The sequence below is a fragment of the Cynoglossus semilaevis genome, chromosome 7 (assembly GCF_000523025.1).
Source record: "Cynoglossus semilaevis isolate Cse_v1.0 chromosome 7, Cse_v1.0, whole genome shotgun sequence".
NCBI classification, from domain to species: domain Eukaryota; kingdom Metazoa; phylum Chordata; class Actinopteri; order Pleuronectiformes; family Cynoglossidae; genus Cynoglossus; species Cynoglossus semilaevis.
The window spans coordinates 251,601-269,589 of record NC_024313.1 but is presented as its reverse complement, the minus strand read 5'-3'; positions in this window follow the sequence as shown (position 1 = coordinate 269,589).

Here is a 17,989-nt window from a genome sequence, read left to right as displayed (position 1 = left end):
TTTGTGGATGTCTTTATTCGCTGTCATCGCTCCACTGACCTGACATTACATCTAACACCTACTTGCCACAAACTGTCCTTTCCCAGTCTTCTTACTACTTGCGAGAGCATCTCTCACTCTATTCTGCTTGCAGTGGTGGCTTGGCGGTTAAGGAAGCAGACCTCGATCTGGAAGGTTTCAGATTCAAGTCCACCCGCTGTCAAGTTGCCACTGAGGCACCACACGCTGCTTAAGCAGCCCCTGCTCACTTTGGTCATGGGTAAAAATCAGAGGTCGCATTTTGTTGCGTGTGCTGTGTCACAATGATGCATTACACCTGTCATCTAGGTGTATTTTATCGTTAGGATTGACGTAAGACATAGATGCTCTGTCAGAATTGACACCTTGGAGGAAGAGCTGAGCTCACTGTTGAAACAACAAGGTAAAAACGACACTTGACACATCATCAGTGATGTAACCTAGGGTCAATCTGTGTTTTTGGTCTTGTGTCAAAGTGGCTTGTTAAGTCCACAGAAGAGTTGCACGATACCCACGGTACCCTGCGATGCCAAATCGTAACGGTTCCTACTATACTAGAAATTCTATACGACGGTACTACCGTGGATTACTATACACCAGTGCATGTTTACAACATTATAGGTATTTATACCTTGTACAATACATTGCCGTTCATAAAAATAATAATAATAAAAAAGGATTCAGTATCGCGATAATACCTGGAACCGTGATACTTTGTCTGGTAAAGTATCATGGTTACTCATTTTGGTCTCTAGTCCACAGCCATGAACTGTTGTGCCTTCCCTTGATCCCAAACCTCCTCAGGGCTCGCTCACTTTAAGCCCAGGTTTTTTCTGACACATACGTCGGTGACTGTTGTTTGCTGTTAAAGCAGTGCGAATCTGAGATCAACGGCTGCAACTTCTTTTTTGTGATCTTCAAAAATAGTCCGACCTTTGATCAACATGAAGTAATCATTGCTTTGAGCTGCTGTCGCATAGAAACATGATAAATGCTTGCTAATGAGGCAGCAGGAGAGGTGCATAACCTTCGTATCATATCCTTAATATATATATATCCTACATATACTTAATTTCCTGAAGGGAACTCCAGAGGGAATAATACGTTCTTTCTATAACCGCAGTTTGGTCCTGTGTTCTGCGCTTTGAACAACACTTCCAAGCACGCCGTAGCATGCAGATCACACTAATGCCAGCTGAGGAAACCTTAAAATCAATTGAGTCTTACATCTTATACAGCAGTCCTTTGTTCGGGTAACCATGAACTCCGAATCAGACTGCTGAGGGGGAGCTGCGTCTTGTTCTTTCTCCCGTCAAAGGCAAGGCTGCAGAGGCTTCGAGGAAGGCTCAATCACCTGCGCAGGCAATGGCTGATCTTCCCCTTTAGGCCCCTTAACAATGGCAATCCAGACTTCATTCTTGCCTGGCAGCCCAGACTTACCCACTGAAGAGAGCCAGGTTATCAATTTGCTGCTCGTTGAATTGAGTGCTGCGGTGTCCTTCAGGGTGTAAAGTCACAATTGGTCCTAAAATCTTTACCTTGTCTACGCCATGTATAGGGAAAATGCAGGCAAACCAATTATATAATTTGGACAAGTTTGGCGTGCCGGATTACAAAGCTGAAAGGGCTGCATCCGGTCCCTGGACCTTAGTTTGCCCATGCCTGGTGTAGGGTGTAGAACAGGCTTCTTTTTAATAGATGGGATCTGGACTGGAGTGCTACATAACCTAAGCGTAACTTCCTCCTTCCCCAAGACCAGAGACCAGGACTAGGCTGGCTTAAAGATCATGAGATCCAGCATGTTCTTGGCTAAGGCAAACAAACTCTTAGAGATGGTGCATCCAGTGATTACGCATTTTTCCAGCCGACTGAATGCAGATGTTGCCGTTCCAGAGGTGACTCTCAAGCTGAAGCAGCTGTAGTAGTCCAGAATGAGCTTCCTGATTTTGCCTGAGAAGTGGGGTCAGTTGAGCAAGATTTCCACCAGTTCACGTTGGATTGACCAGTCGGCATTGGCAACGTCAAGCCTCCTGGATAGGCTGGCTAACAACCATCCTGGTGCCCTGGGAACTCCTCCCCTTCTGCACAGAGGTGTCAATATATGCATCCCTCACCGTTTCCCATCACGTTACCCTAAGTCAGAGGTTCCTAAAGTAGGGAGCGTGCCTCCTGGAGGGGATTGGTTCATCAGAACCATGGGGAGGCCCAGCAGAGAAAGTTTGGGAACCCCACGTGATATGCAACGATGCCAAAGAACACCTTGCCCTCTACGCTAAGGGGTGAGATGACGCTGAATTGTTAATGGTGCTTTCATTCTCCTTCTTTGGGATCCAGACCCCCGGACACCACCTCATCTATGGTCTGAATACACAAGATAGCCCCCCTTCTGCTCTCCAACTTCAGTTCCATAGTGTATTGGTTAGCACGCCTGCCTTGGAAGCAGAGAGCAAAGTCCAAGGTTCGATTCCCAGAGTAACCACACGCTTGGCGCCCGCTAGGGGCAGCCTGTTAACAGCATATCTACTGTTAACACAATCATTTTTTTTACTGTATGCCAGCTAGCTACCTTTGGCAGTCCTTGTCCCTATGTTGAAATCTACCCTTAAATTTGATGTTGTTTTTGTTGTTTACATTCTTATTATGACTTACTTCAAAATACATTTGGAAAAAGGCGTGCATGGAAATTTACTTGATAGGTGGCTGATCACATGTAACCTTTCACGTCATTGTTATACGACTTGATCTCGGCCAGGCATTGGAACCATCTACTATGGTGTTGACAGGAAGAGAAATATAGTCAGAAGAAGCTTAATTTGTGTTAACTGGTTTGGGTGGTGTAAGAATTCCAAGACACAATCATAGAAGTTGAGGTAGTGACAGGACCAATTTTAAATTAACTGCTATCACACTGTATAAATATATTGTGTTTTGACTTCTTTCTGTTCTAAGTGTGCTGTTACAAAAGCTGGAGCAGGAGTTGAAGAAAAAAAAGGGTTACTGGCAAAGTAAGGCAGTCGGAGGCTACTGCTTAGTTAGGTTGACAAGAGTCAGATTAATTGGACTGGATATGACATCAAAAGACATCACCCTGCTTACTTAAAATGGGTGTAATTAGAAGGACATTCTTTAACTTGGACACAGAGAAGATTATGTAGACAGAGGATTTACAGCACATTACAGTGATCCATCTAACACATATGAGGGTTTCGTTTCATACTCCAAAATAAACTGGTACACCAAATAAATATAACATTTAACAGCACTTTTGAAAACTGTTAATAAATTCAATCAAAAACAACCAGAAATGGAGACCTTCCCTGGAGGGAAATTGTGGTATATATTAAGTGTGAGAATTATGTAGAAAATATAGAAAATAGTGTAAAATGCAATGATAATTACAAGTCTATGCTGCAAGAGAAAAAATTGAAATTTAAAAATTTAAAAAAAGTTAACTTTTATTTTTAAAAAAAAACTTTCTTCAATTCCTGCCAGTATATTAGCATTGTCTTCAACTAAACAGGGGTACATTTTTTAGTAAATTTAAACTAGAATATTATTAAATTTCATTGCATATACTTTTTGTGAGATTTTTGTTTGTTGCTGTTGGTGTTGGTTTTTTTCTGATGATATATATGTGTCGTGGCTCAAAAGAACGTTGGGAAACACTGCCCTATCCTATTGGAAGTCTCTCACGCTCAAATCCCCCATATCCTACAACACCTCACCCCCATGGGGGCTGTGTCCCACTATTTGAGAAGCACTAGCCCAAGTACCAGATCCAGTACACCAGGAGGGCGTCCTCCATGGCTTTCATCTCATCACCCAGTAGAGCTGGATGGATCTATTTAACTGAACTAATTAAAGCAGGCGATGCTAAGAGTGCTCACTGGCTTTTCCGTGTGGGCTTAGGTGTAATTGTCCTAAATCTAGGACGTTAAGCAAACTGGAGGGGTGCTAGAGTACTTGTCCATGGGCCTGAACTGATCCAGGACCACCTCTAGGGTCAAAAAGCTCAAGACAACTAAACTAAAATTGCAAATCCATTTACCCATAGATTCACACAGGCAGCCATCCGTCCCCTCCTTAATCATTTGAGCGGTCATGTGAGAAGCATTAGCCTATCTTAGCAGAGTTACAGTGAAGACTCTGTAGGCCTTGGAGTGTCTAGTAGTTCAGCTGTAAAATATTCAGTCTATTCAAGTCTATGAACATGTCCGGCCTGGTCTTACTTCTGTTTTAGGGTTTACAATTTATCCATCATCCTCGAGTTTCCGTTGTCTGTATACATTTTTATCTTCTGTTTTAGGGTTTACAATTTATCCGTCATCAGGAAGTTTGATTATCTTGATAGCTATTCTGATGAGACTGCTGAAGTCTTTTAGGAGGGGGAGGCTGAGGAGGCGGAACAAAACCTTTGGTTGGTAGAGATGTCCGATATTAGCTTTTTGCCGATATACGATATGCTGATATTCTCCAAACACTTAATTTCAGATTCCGATATCAACCGATACTGATTCCGATACTGCGGGGCAGCAGTGTTTCTCAATTATTTTCTGCCACACCCCCTGTAGGAGACAGAAGTTTTTTTCAACCCCTTACCCCCCACCGAATCAAAATACTATTGAGCACCTGGTAATATTTATTTATTCATCTGTAAAAACCACTGTATCAGTTGCTGGCACTAGCATTCTGCATACGATCCCTTGATTATCAAAACCAATTAATTAAATGAGCTGCTCTGCTGCCAATTAGTGGCTTTTACTGTCACATACAACCGTTTTCCCCCAAAACTATTTTTAGGGCACGTCATTTGGCAAAACCTTGCGTTATCGGCTTTTCATTATCGGAGGAAAAACCAATAACAATTCTTACAGATATTACATGATTATGCTAATATCGGTCAGCCCTGCTAGTATAACACACAGTAGCCTACCAGAAAAGTTACTGTTCGCTAGCGTTATGAACTTTGTTAGCTCGTACAGATCCATAAATTAAGCGTGTGAAAAAAGAAGCGGCTAAGAGTCGCATATATTGACTTTAGCACTTAGGTTTGCACGAAACACCGACTGAATGTGTGCAGGACAATGACAATAAAAGTTTGGTTGAGTTACGAGCTTGTGCACATTATTAATTTTCCCATGCGTTACATTGAACCTTGATGTTATTAGCGTGACAAAATTCATCTTAATTTTACTCCTTTGAGGGGGGAGTCAGTCCGGTCTCAGCCGCTGTTTATTTTCTTTCGTTGTTTTCCCTCCCTTCTTTGCCCCCCCACGTTCTCTTACTTGCGTGTGTATGTGTGTATCTGCCGCAGATACACAATTACATCAGTCACATTACTTGTGACTCAGCTGAAAATCTAGAGGTTAAAAAAAAAACCAGACAGGAACCTAACACTTTTTAGAGTAAGAACGAACGCCAAAAAACGCAGAACATAATTGACGTAACGCATTCCCTCACACAGAGGTTCCAAAAATGAGGGGAGCCGGGGGGGTGAGGGGGAGGGGCTCCGAATGCTTCCCTACAAATATACACATCACAAACACAACAAACAGGCACTTTTTCTGAGCCCCTGTGCAGGGCCCCCTTTAGCTAATTGTGACCTTTAACGAACCGTGCTGAGTAATTGAGGTTATAAATATTCAGACTGCCCCTGCGCTAATGTTTGTCAAGTGGATAAGGAAGGTTTTGTTCCCCCTCCCCCCCGCACACAGCCCTTCTCTATCTCTCTCCCCCCTGATTTTGTTCTTTCACATTGTGCATGTGTGTGACGGGAGAGAAGTCTTTGCCTTGTTAATGACTTTGTTAATGTGCAACACAAGATTTGTGGGAAAATAATTACGTAATCTGGCTGCTGCACCGAATACACTTGCATGGTCGTTTTCTCAATTTTACAGATATAGGCACGAAGAAAGACATCACTATCTATGTTCACTCATATGCCTATTTAATATTGGCACATGATTGGTAAATTGACTCAATTTATCTGGTCTGTTCCAGCTTGTGCCTTTTGATTTCCCCCGAGGTGTCATCCATGTACCAATAGGTGAGGTGGTGAGGTTCCAGGGTAAGAGGAAGAGAATGTCTTTTTTTTCCCCTACTTTTTCTTTGTAGACGTAAGCCGCGGTGCAAGATACAAATCACCTGGCACGACCATATTTTGGTGTCGTGCAGATATGCAGTGAGCTTTCTTGGCTAGGACTCTCAAACGGGTCACGGAGGGAAAGCTTGTGTGATAATGAAAACTTAAAGCATATCTAAAAATTTTGGCTGATTAACAAATCAAGTCACACTTTTTTTCATCATTTGGCTGGGTTTGTGACTTATACTCAGGTGCGACTTATATATTAAAATATATAATGTCCCATGTTTTCACAGTGACAACCGCTAGAGGGCACTCTAGGCTTTCGTACCAGTGTCTGATACTCCTATACCACTGAAAATGTACATGTTCGTTATTTTCACACTGACAGTCGCTAGAGGGCACTCTAGGGTTTCGTACCAGTATCTGCGACTCCTGTACCACTGAAAATGTACATGTTCGTTATTTTCACACTGACAGTCGCTAGAGGGCACTCTAGGCTTGTGTACCAGTATCTGCCACTCCTGTACCACTGAAAAGTTACATGAATGTTATTTTCACGCTAACAGACACTAGAGGACGCTCCAGCTGGATGGTGCGACTTATACTCCGGAGCGACTCAAAAATACAACTTGCCCAGGAGGTGAACCCTGGGGTTCCACACCAATGACAGAGACATTGGGCTCTGGGCCAAAGCGCCACTGCCTAGGAAATAGTTTTCCTATAATGTTTGCATGCTTTTTCTATATATCTGTGCCTATTCTAATACATGTTATGCCTGTGCTTCAAAGCTTAACCTTTCAAAGATTAATAGTGTCCAAATTGTTTTCAAGAAGGAACACATTTGATAATATAAAAGTATTAAGATAACGACGTATTTTCTTGTGATCCACAAATGAATTAAGTATGACTAGTTAATTTTGTGGGGGTAAATGCGGTTTCCCCTGACAAAATATTTTTCTTGTATAAACCAGGCGTTATGAAACACACACTCCATACACGCAAAGCTGATCACTGAGAGTATGAAAAGGCCTTGTGTGTATCTATTTGTATGGATGTGCGTGTTTGCTTGATTATCGGCCAGTGTGCACTGTTTGAGTTTGACCAACAAGGCAAAGCTGTTGCTATGCCGTACCTTTTAGAGCTGTAGAACCGCGTCGTTCATGCCCAGTTGTCTGGGTGCCATCTCCCTGGTGATGTCACCCTGACCGGGCCTCATTTTGCCGGGGCGCTGCTTGCTTGTGTAAAGAGGAATTATATATAGTGCGTCTTTTTTCTATTGTTGAGACGAATGACAAACATAAGTTAGAGTCAGATGGGTTTCGGTTCAGGGGCTAGTAATAGGTTAAAAAACGATATAGTAGCGGTCGGGGGAAATAATGAGGCCTGGAGGCCCCGACGATTAGGCTTTGTAAGATACGCAGAGACTTGGCACCCATGGGACACAAATAAGCTGGACAAAAAGGCATTCACTGGAGGATACTGTACACGCAGAGCTGAAAACTCATGGAAGAGAATGTGAATAAATGAATGAGCGTCTCACATGCTCAGAATCCTTTCATAACTAATATATACATATATGTATATATCTTTATATACATATATGTATATACTGTAATTTCAGGACTATTGAGCGCTTGAATATAAGCCGCACCCATTGAATTTAAAAAGAAAAAAATAATTGTACATATATAGGCCGCACTTCTCTATACGTCTATACGTTACTATATGTTGTAACATGGGATATTTACACAGAATTTTTTTTTTCACTTTTAATTAAAAAAATGCTTTTTTCTGAGCAGTACATGTAACACGGCTGGTTACACGTTGGCTCTTTCCTGCTTCGGCGCTTCGATGATAGTTGGAATGCACAGTGAAGACTAAGTGGTCTGCTCCAGGGGCCAATGCTAACTCCGCTCAGGGGCTAACTCACTTCACTTTGTGCTTGTCCACAACAGAGATAAACAGAAACAGGGAAGTTGGAGTCTTTTTGTCAGCCACCCTGACCACAACAGAACATAAACAGTTTTAACAGCTCCTGTATAACCAACTTACATATATATACATATATATATGTATATATATATATTGGGGGGGTGTTGGGCGTGAGGGGCTTCCAATGGAATACTCTGTAATTACTCTGTAAATTAAGCATTACGCTGTAATGCTTAAATGATAAACAAGCCTCCAGTCACTAGGTGGCAGCAACTCAAACAGTGGTTAGTACAGATAAGAAAATATATTTTCTCAGGTTCTCAATGGTATTTCAATTAAAGGGGGGGGCGGCGTGAAAAAAGGTCTGTCTCCCTAGGGGGGCGGGGGGGCATGACAGAAAATAATTGAGACGCACTGCTATAATTGTGTCTCCTGCACGTAATGCATGACTAAAGGGCAAATTATCTTTTTTTTTTTTTTGCTGACTGTGCGCAGCTCTCAGTCAGTGGAATGTTGAAGCTGCCCTCCAATATTTCCCGGTTACCACGATCACTGATGGTCCGCTGTGGCATTTAACATGATGCTGCCCACACGGAGCTACTGAAAAGACAAATAAAAAACATGAATATTTCAGTTAAGACGCACATAACAGCATATATGGTTTTGATACATAGATTGTGAAATAAATTGCTAAATTTGACACAATACAAAATGTGTGTAAAGGAGTACTAGAGAAAACATGACAGGGAGACAGAGAAAGACTTGCCAGTATTTTCTAGATTTAGTAAGTACAAATGACAAATGTACCAAAAAAGGGAGTGCCGTATTTTCCAGACTACAGGCCGCTTCGGAGTATAGGTTGCACCAGTCAGCTAGAGTGCCCTCTCGTGGCTATCGGTGTGAAAATAATGAACATGTACATTTTCAGTGGTACAGCGATAGCACATGCTGGTACACAAGCCTAGAGTCCCCTCTAGTGTGAGTGTGAACATAACAAACATGTAAATTTTCAGTGGTACAGGAGTAGCAGAAAGTGGAACACAAGCCTAGAGTGCCCTCTAGTGTCAGTGTGAAAATAACAAACATGTGAAATTATATATTTAAATATATAAGTCGCACCTGAGTATAAGTCGCAAACCCAGCCAGAGGATAAAATAAAGTGCAACGTATAGTCCGGAAAACACTGTAAACAGTTTTACCGCGATTGTTGGAGTTTTGGCATAAACTAGCAGTAACCTTCCGCCATCAATTCCATGGCAGTGATGGATGAATTTGAGATGGCAGGAATGTTATTTTCCCTCAGTGTTTTCGTATTTGGGATATGAGGTACATTGACAGGAAAACACAATGGTCACACGCGGCAATACACTGATAAATTGTCGCTTATATTTGCTCCTTCTCTACGAATATCATACCAACAGTCAGCGTGTGCAAGTGTGTTTGAGTTAGTGTCTACGTGGGGGCAACTGAAAAGGCAGGAAGCGAAGGAAACACTGCTGTTTTTAATTAGCATGCCAGTCTGAAAGTCATGGTAGGGTGGCAGAACTTTACAAGCAGCCACACTACAAAGTGGATAAATCACAGCAGAGAGTGGGAGAGATGCAAGAGAGAGAGCGAGGAAGAGGGAGAGGGAGGGAGGGAGAGAGAAAGAGAGAGAGACCTTTTTTGACCTTTAAACTTTCCCTTGCTGGGCTTTTTTTTTTGTCCTATGTATAAAACTTCAAAAACGTCAAAGCTGTTATGGACACTGGAGACATGTCCTAACATGTAATAGTTTAATTATTAAAAAGGATCAAGTTGTCCACTTTGAATGAAGTAAAGAAACAAAACAGGGATTTTATTGCAGATAAAACCTCAGCAATAAAATCAACAGCCAAATTTAGAAGGAAAATTGCAATTTCATCAGCTCCAGCTGGTAAATCCAGAGGTTCCCAAAGTAGGGGCGGCACAGTGCCATTGCAAAGGGGAGGGGCCAGAGGGGGGCTGAATGAATGAAAAGTAACACAGCATATTGCCCAATGCTGTAAATGGGCAACAAGATACCGGCCAAAAATCGGATCGGTTGAGGACGTTAGAAAATTAATATCTGATAAGCGATCAAACTAAAGATACCGGCCAAAAATCGGAATACTACTACTACTAATAATAATAATACTAATAATAATAATAATAATAATAATAATGTGTAGTAGTGACCATATACTGCATCAATCATGTGTCACTGAGCTACATCGACCCGCTAGGTCATACATGGGCAAACTTTTTGACTCGCTGGCCATAATTGTCATAAATTTGGCTGGGGGAGGGGCGGGTTAGGAGCAGATAAATGGAGCGTTCGTGTGAACTAAGATAAATGACATGTAAAAGTCATGCATAAAGGCTAATGCTAAAATGCTTCCAGCCTTTTCTACGCCATTTAATGTGGAAATGCTGGCATTGCAGGGAAGAACAGAAATAATATAATATAGATTATTAATATAATTTGACAAGTTTGGCAGGCCGGATTCAAAAGCCAAATGGGCCGCATCCGGCCCCCAAGCCGTAGTTTGCACATACCTGCGCTAGGGGGATCAATCTGGCCCGGTGGTTGATTTTTGAAAGTTAAAAAAAAGCACAAACTGTCCTTGATGTTTTTTGCAAAAGATACCCCAATAAACATGAATATTTTGTAATAAACTTGTACTTCTTTGCATGAAAACAAAAGGGAAAAACATGGACTTGTTGTTATTTATGGGTAATTATGTTACGATTGCACTGGTCCGGCCCACTTGACATCTAATCAGGCTGTATGTGGCCCCTGAACCCCTCCCCCCTCGGCCACCAGGGGGAGTGAGGGAGAGAGGCACCAAGGGACGTGAGTGAGACTTAGTGATGACTCTGACTAACTCCACCTACAGGAGGAAAGGGAGTAAGACAGACCTCACAGCTGATACATGTGCCTCGACTTTACAACTGTTAATCAATATCAATCAACTTATTGCTTTGTTTTTAATACTACAGTACTGGCTTTTTTGCTACTACAGTGATATCTTTGCCTTTTTCTGGAACAAAAGAAATCGAAGTGCTTCTGCAAAAATGCTTCTCCAGCAGTTAAATGTCCTACTGGTAAAAGTGCAGGACCGTAAACAGGTTCAAACAGTGTTCAAAGCATATTGTAAAGAGTGAGAGCTGGAATTGTGAGGAGACCATTGATGGTTTCTGGGTGGTTTGCTGTTTAGGAAAAAAAAAAAAAAAAGCAAAATGAGCTTTTTAGTCCAACCTTGGCACAGTCTCTATCGAAGTGGAGCTTGAAAGAGGCAGCTCAGAGAGGCTAGGCTTCTTAGTGTGCTTTTCATGTTTTCCCAGGCAAACCCAAAATAAAAGACCCATGGTGCTTTTGTTGCTGATGGTTGCACAACTATTGCAAAATGACAGTGTGTTTTTTTTTTTTTTCTCAGAACCTGCACAGCTGAAAGACTTGTGTATTTCACCCCTTCATCCTTTCATGGAAGAGAATTTTTCTTTCTAGAATAAGAGTTTTGGTTTATTTGGATGGACATGTGACGATGGGGAATTGATTCACTTACAGTACGAAGTACAAATTCATAATTCGCTTCATAAATGTTTTGAAAAAAGATGATTAATTCGCTTCATAAATGTTTTGAAAAAATATGATTGTAGATGGAGGATAGATAGATAGATAGATAACTAGCTAGCCACATAGATAGATAGATAGATATAGATAGATAGATAGATAACTAGCTAGCCACATAGATAGTTGGAGGGATGGATGGATGGATAGATAGATAGATAGATAACTAGCTAGCCACATAGATAGATAGATAGATAACTAGCTAGCCACATAGATAGTTGGATGGATGGATCGATGGATAGATAGATAGAGAGCTAGATAGAGAGATAGATAGATATATACTTTATTGATGGATGGATGGAAATTATGGAAAATTAAGGATGATGACTCGATCGAATTGATTACCGTACAGCAGTGTTTCTCAATTATTTTCTCCCGCAAGTTTTGTTCAAGCAAGAACAAATACAGTATGCTGAAAGTCTCCTCTTATTTCATCAATTTTGTATTTCATTTGTTATGTTGTTGAAATGGGATGAACTGTTAAAGGAATAGTGGTTCCGTAGTCTCACGGTTATCATGACTGCTTACGCAGCTGCGTCAAACACAAAAGGTTCTGGGTTCCTGCCTCAGAGGAACCACATGCTTGGTGTCTCCTGTTGCAACAGCTCAGCTGTTAACACAACAATTTACCCAGTGTGGGCTCAACGAAGGTCTCTTTATGTTCTTCATGTAACCTGTTCGTATGTGTATAGATTAGGCATGGGTTATGAACTTATCATAGATCATCATAGATAACAAATACGTATATACGTACGTCAGTATATAGCCACTCTTTACTGGTGGAATTTGTAAAAATAGCGGTATATGCCCCGCTATCCGCTAGTATCTCGATTGCATTTTCCCCATTAAAAATAACTAAAAACCAATTCATTCCTTCCAGCCCCCCAGAAGTATACTATCACTTAATTTCATTAGAATCCCCCTTATCTTAACATTAAAAACAGATATAAACAAATATATTGATAATATATTTTTAATACCAGATTAACACTTTTTATATTATTGTTATAGAAATAGGTAAAATAACCCAGCGAGGGACAGTGAGCACGACAGAGTGTCGGGGGTCACTAAGATAGCAGAAGGACTGGGAGTGAGGACTCGATTTAGATCACGTGTCAAACATAAGTCTCGGGGACCAAATACGGCCCACTAAGTTGTTTTGTGCAGCAAAGTTTGTTAACCTCAAAAATTATTTTTATTTTTTTTTATATAGCAAACTTATTAAACATATTTGTAGCTTTAATCAAAAATAATTAATTGCAGAAACATGTATTAGTCTGTTATGGAGTAGTTACATCTATACCAGTGGTCCCCGACCTTTTATGTCCCAAGGACTGGTCAGTCAGACAGACCGGTACTAAGGTGCTTAGCATTGAAGGATCATTATATTTTCAAAATAAAACATCCTTTTAGACTCTATTCTGTTTGTATCAGAGTCTGAATGACGATTTATTTTAAAATATTGCCAGATTTTATTTAAATAGGCAAAGTAAATGGATATTACTGGATTTTCTTTGAATGAAGTAAATTAGTAAAAACTAAGTACATTTTTTCACTGTGAGAAGTAAATTAGTAAAAACTAAGTACATGTTTTCACTGTGACCCACTGTGGCCCGGTACCAAATTATCTATGGACTGCAGTCTTCCATTTACAACCGGCCCTTCAAGGGGAACTGTATTGCTGATGTGGCCCCTGGTAAAAATGAATGACCAAGTGAGGGACAGTGAACATGACAACGCTAGAGTCGAGTGAAAAAATGGAGCTCGGCTAAACACTCGTAACTCGAGGTTTCCTCGTATCACGAGGGAAATCTTGCAAAAATTGCTTACTCTTACTCTAAACTTGTTAAACTCGTATTTTGGGTAGTTCGTATCTTAAACCCCTCCTGTATTATTATTATAAAGATTTACATTAAAAAGGAACTCAAAAGGCTACAGATAGACAGAGACATAATAAGAAACAATGGTGTGTCAAATTTAATTTCTCATGTGTTTATAATATTAAGCTTTGGTTGTTCCAGAGTGGATGTTCAGGCAAAACTAACGTTTGTTTCAACATTACATATCTGGAGAGAAGGGAAAACATGCGTAATTGCCGTCAATTTTTTAATAAACATTGAGTTTCGTTCAACCCTAACCCTTACCCTAACCAACCCAAACCCTACTAACTCTAACCCTAACCCTAACCCTCTAACCCTAACCCTAACCCTACTAACCCTAACCCTAACCCTAACCATAACCCTAACTTCGTCCCAGTTTTTAATTTCGGCCCCCTTGACTTAGGGTTAAAACCACTGACAAGTCGGTGGAGGGAAGACTTCTCTTGTGTACATGAAGGCTCCAACATACAGCGTATGCATTTTCAAGGACTCAGAAGCAGATGATTTTTGAGAAGTACCACGATTTCTTGCGAAAGTCGCTAGACCTCTTTCTAGAGTATAACTTAATTTCAGATGACTTCACACAGATGACTCTTTTAATTCCATTAACTCCAGTCACTTAATGCGTAACTTATTTATTTTACCCCCAGGTTTTTTCCCACAGGAGGAGAACATATTATTAGACCTCCAAACGACCTCCGCACACTACAACTACCAAGCCAAGAGTCGTAGCTGTCTCTTTTTGAAAGGTTCCTGGAGTGTTGGAGCTATTTTTTGTGTTGGACTGTATCGTGCGTCGATCAAGTGACAGTAATTACTTCACCAAAAAAGATCGCCAAAATGACCCTTTTGACCTCACGGAGCTCCTGTATCGTAGAAAATTAAATCTTCTCATCAGTCTGCTTCACACATTAGTTATTGCAGGCCTTTTTTTTTCTTTCTTCGAGTCCTGGAGAATGTGCTGATGACCTGAGTTCAGCACTGCAATAACATTCACATTCCTTCTGGCTACTAACCAACAAGAATGGAATGCAATTAGCACCTATTAGAGAGAGGCTGGATAAAGCCTGTCAAATCCACAAGTGGAGCGGCTAGCCTAGTACCCGGCAGAAACTCAACTGCAGTCATTTTCGACATTACCGTAACATAATCAGAGATAACCTGTTCCTGGGAGTGAGTGAGTGCTGGCTTTATACTGTTATACTTTTGACAGATTAGGGTTAGTGGATCAGTGGTTCTCAATTATTTTCATGCACCCCTCCCCTGTACGAACCACCGTATGAGTCACTGGCACCAGCCTTCTGCATACAGTCACTTGATTATATAAAATTTCCAAGTTCACTTAATCTACTTAATCTACCGGATCACACAGACAGCCTGTTGATTAGTTTGACCACTGCTGCCACCTAGTGGCTGGAGGCTTGTTTATCGTTAACCCCCCCCCGTACCCGCCCGACCCCACTATTTGAGAAGCACTGGCTTAGATTAGCCCTCCTGTTGTTCTTCGCATGTTGTCCACACCTAGCGTCCTCGCAACGGGTTTACAGCTAGTCCCAGAATCAGAGTATGAGGAAAAGTTGGCACAAGCCATGCAGTACAAGAGCACACACACACACACACACACACACAAAGGCATATTATCAGCCACCTAGACCCAAAGGACAACACGAGGGTTAACGTTGCGTTTATTACAAGTAGCCGTTATAGTCAGGCTCTACTTTTTGGCAATCCGCAAGGGACGTCAAAGCAGATTCGTAAAGAGGGGATGCGGAGTTGTTGAATAACTAAACGTGAAATCTGTGTGTCTTTCTGACCGCACCAAAGGAAACAGGAAGACTCGCTCTGGCCCTCTCACTTCCTCTCTGTCCTCACGGTATATGGCGAGAAAACCCTTACGAGGAAAGAGGAAAAAAGTCATCATCCATCCTGCCGGGCCCCTCGGCGCATGTATCGCTCTATCCGAGCATTGTTTGCTGATACTCACAGCAAGAATAACACACACGTGACCGATGGGAGTGCGGCCGTTCAGCTGTGGAGCAGTGGACAGAATGTTTATTTGAAGATCATGTAACTGTTTTCCAAATGACCCGTCTTGCGCGAAGTGACGCTGAGTTCTCATGACACACTTCCCGGGGTCACAACCTACGTGTGTTTTAGAATGTTATCGTCTCCTATACAATTTCAAAAGTTAGCATAATCTATTAAAAAAAAAAGCTAAACGTTACACATGTCACATTCTTTAACGGTAAGCAGGCCAACTGGTAACACATCTGTGTGTCCACTCAATTCCTGGACGAGTACATTTTTCATTAGTTGACTGTGCCGAACACCCACTTTAGGCTTTTCAACTTCTGGTTCAAATGTTGTTGACGATGATCTATTGGCTAGATTAGCAGCAGAGACTGTTGATAGTTTTAAAGGCCAAAGACTCGCCTTTTAAACCTGGGTTTAAACCATTTCAAAAATGTACTTAGTTTTTACTAATTTACTTCATTCAAAGAAAGTCCTGTCATATCCATTTTACGTTCTTTGTTTAAAAATATTCTGGCAATATGTTAAAATAACAGGTTATTCAGACTTTGATACAAACAGAATAGACTCTAAAAGGATGTTTTATTTTGAAACATTTAATGATCCTTTGATGCTCAGCACCTTGCTACCGGTCTGTAGTAACAGGTGGTACTGGCTGACCAGTCCTTGGAACATAAAAGGTCGGGGACCACTGGTATGGATGTAACTAATCCATAACATACTAATACATGTTTCTGCAATTTATTATTATTTATTAAAGCTACAAATATTGCTCATTTCTGTGTAATTAAAAGTTAAGTTAAGTTAATTCTAAGTTTATGTAAGTTACGTAGTGTACATGTAAGGTACAGTACGGAATCAAGTGTCTACCTACGGGCCAACTCGCTTCCCTCCCTTAGCCATTAGCCGCTACTGTATCGTCTGTCTCGAAGGTAAGAACTCATAATTAAAACCACATATTTTATTTTATATCACAAGATAATCCTTTTTTCCATTGTTATTAGCACTAATAAGCTAATGAAACGAATGATTCGAGATACAAGCACCTTGAGTTATGAGCTCTGTCCTGGAACGGATTATGCTCGAATCTCGAGGTTCCACTCTGTATGTTTTTGTGAATATTGTTTATACATTTATTTACCAAATATATATATATACATATATTTATAAATGTATGCAGAATTTAAATCTTTTTTAATTGTGACCTGATGCTAATCAAATGCTAGAATCCAGTTCAGTCTGCACTGGTGTTGTGTTTAACATGTGAGCACCTGCTGGTTCAGTGGGGTGCAGACCCAGCAGCATGAAGCCACAACTGGTTGTTTTTAAAGCCAAAGAGAAAGGGATTCACCTTACTGTTTTGATTTTCCATATCAAAGAGCCTTTGGAAATCTGCTGAGGGATAACAGAGCGCCCAGGCAGGAAGGATCCTCTTCAGTACACAAGCTCGGACCTTTGCGGAGAAAGGCGTTTGAGCTATTGAGTTACCTAAAATAAAAAAAAAAGGGGAGAGGCCATTAATTCCAGATGCTCTCCGTGAGTGAGAAAACAGTTACAGATGGCCAATTACAAAACAGACATTTGTTTGGTTAAGGGTTTCCTTTATCTTTGAAAAAAGGTATCTTTAAATGTATTTGCAAAAGCAATTACTTGGTTCAAGCAGGGCTAGGACCAATAAGTAATTTCATTAACAGATTATTACTGTTGTGTTGACGGCCATAAAGTAGGTCAAAGGTCGTATCCACCTATCTACAACGTCCACCTGTGGTGAAATAGGAGTTTTATCAGGAACCCTATACCAAAATAAATTATATGATTATTTATCAATTATTCAATCAACTACTAGATATGTTTCCTGGTTTGTGGGGTACGTAAAGGCTACTATAAATCGTAATCTTACGTTTGTCTACCCCAAAACTCTGTTTCTTGTTTGTGATGGGCAAAGATTCAAATTTTCAATTTGCATCAAGTGTTCCCCAAAACCCCGGGGCGTGGATCGGCGCCGGTCCGTGGTTCAACTGGTACCGATTGTTAGTTTTACATTAAAAAGTTTTACATTATTACATAATATCTTTCACGTTATTACGTGATCAGATTCATGTTATTACAATAAAATGATACGTTTATTTCTTCTAACAATAAACATATCGCGTAATAACGTGAAACTTATTATTACTAATTATGTGATACTTTTTTTTCTCATTATGGCAGTATGAGTCTGTGTTTTTACAGAAAAAGAAGGCTACATTTAACAAACAATTCCAGGAGTCCTACATGAAATATGGATTTATTACTAATGAGGCAATGAAGCCCTCAAGACTTCTTTGCCACTCGGAGACCAAGCGTTCTGCATTAAAAGACTAGCGCAATGTTACGAGGACGTTGCTAATAAAGTTGCACACACAGGGGCTT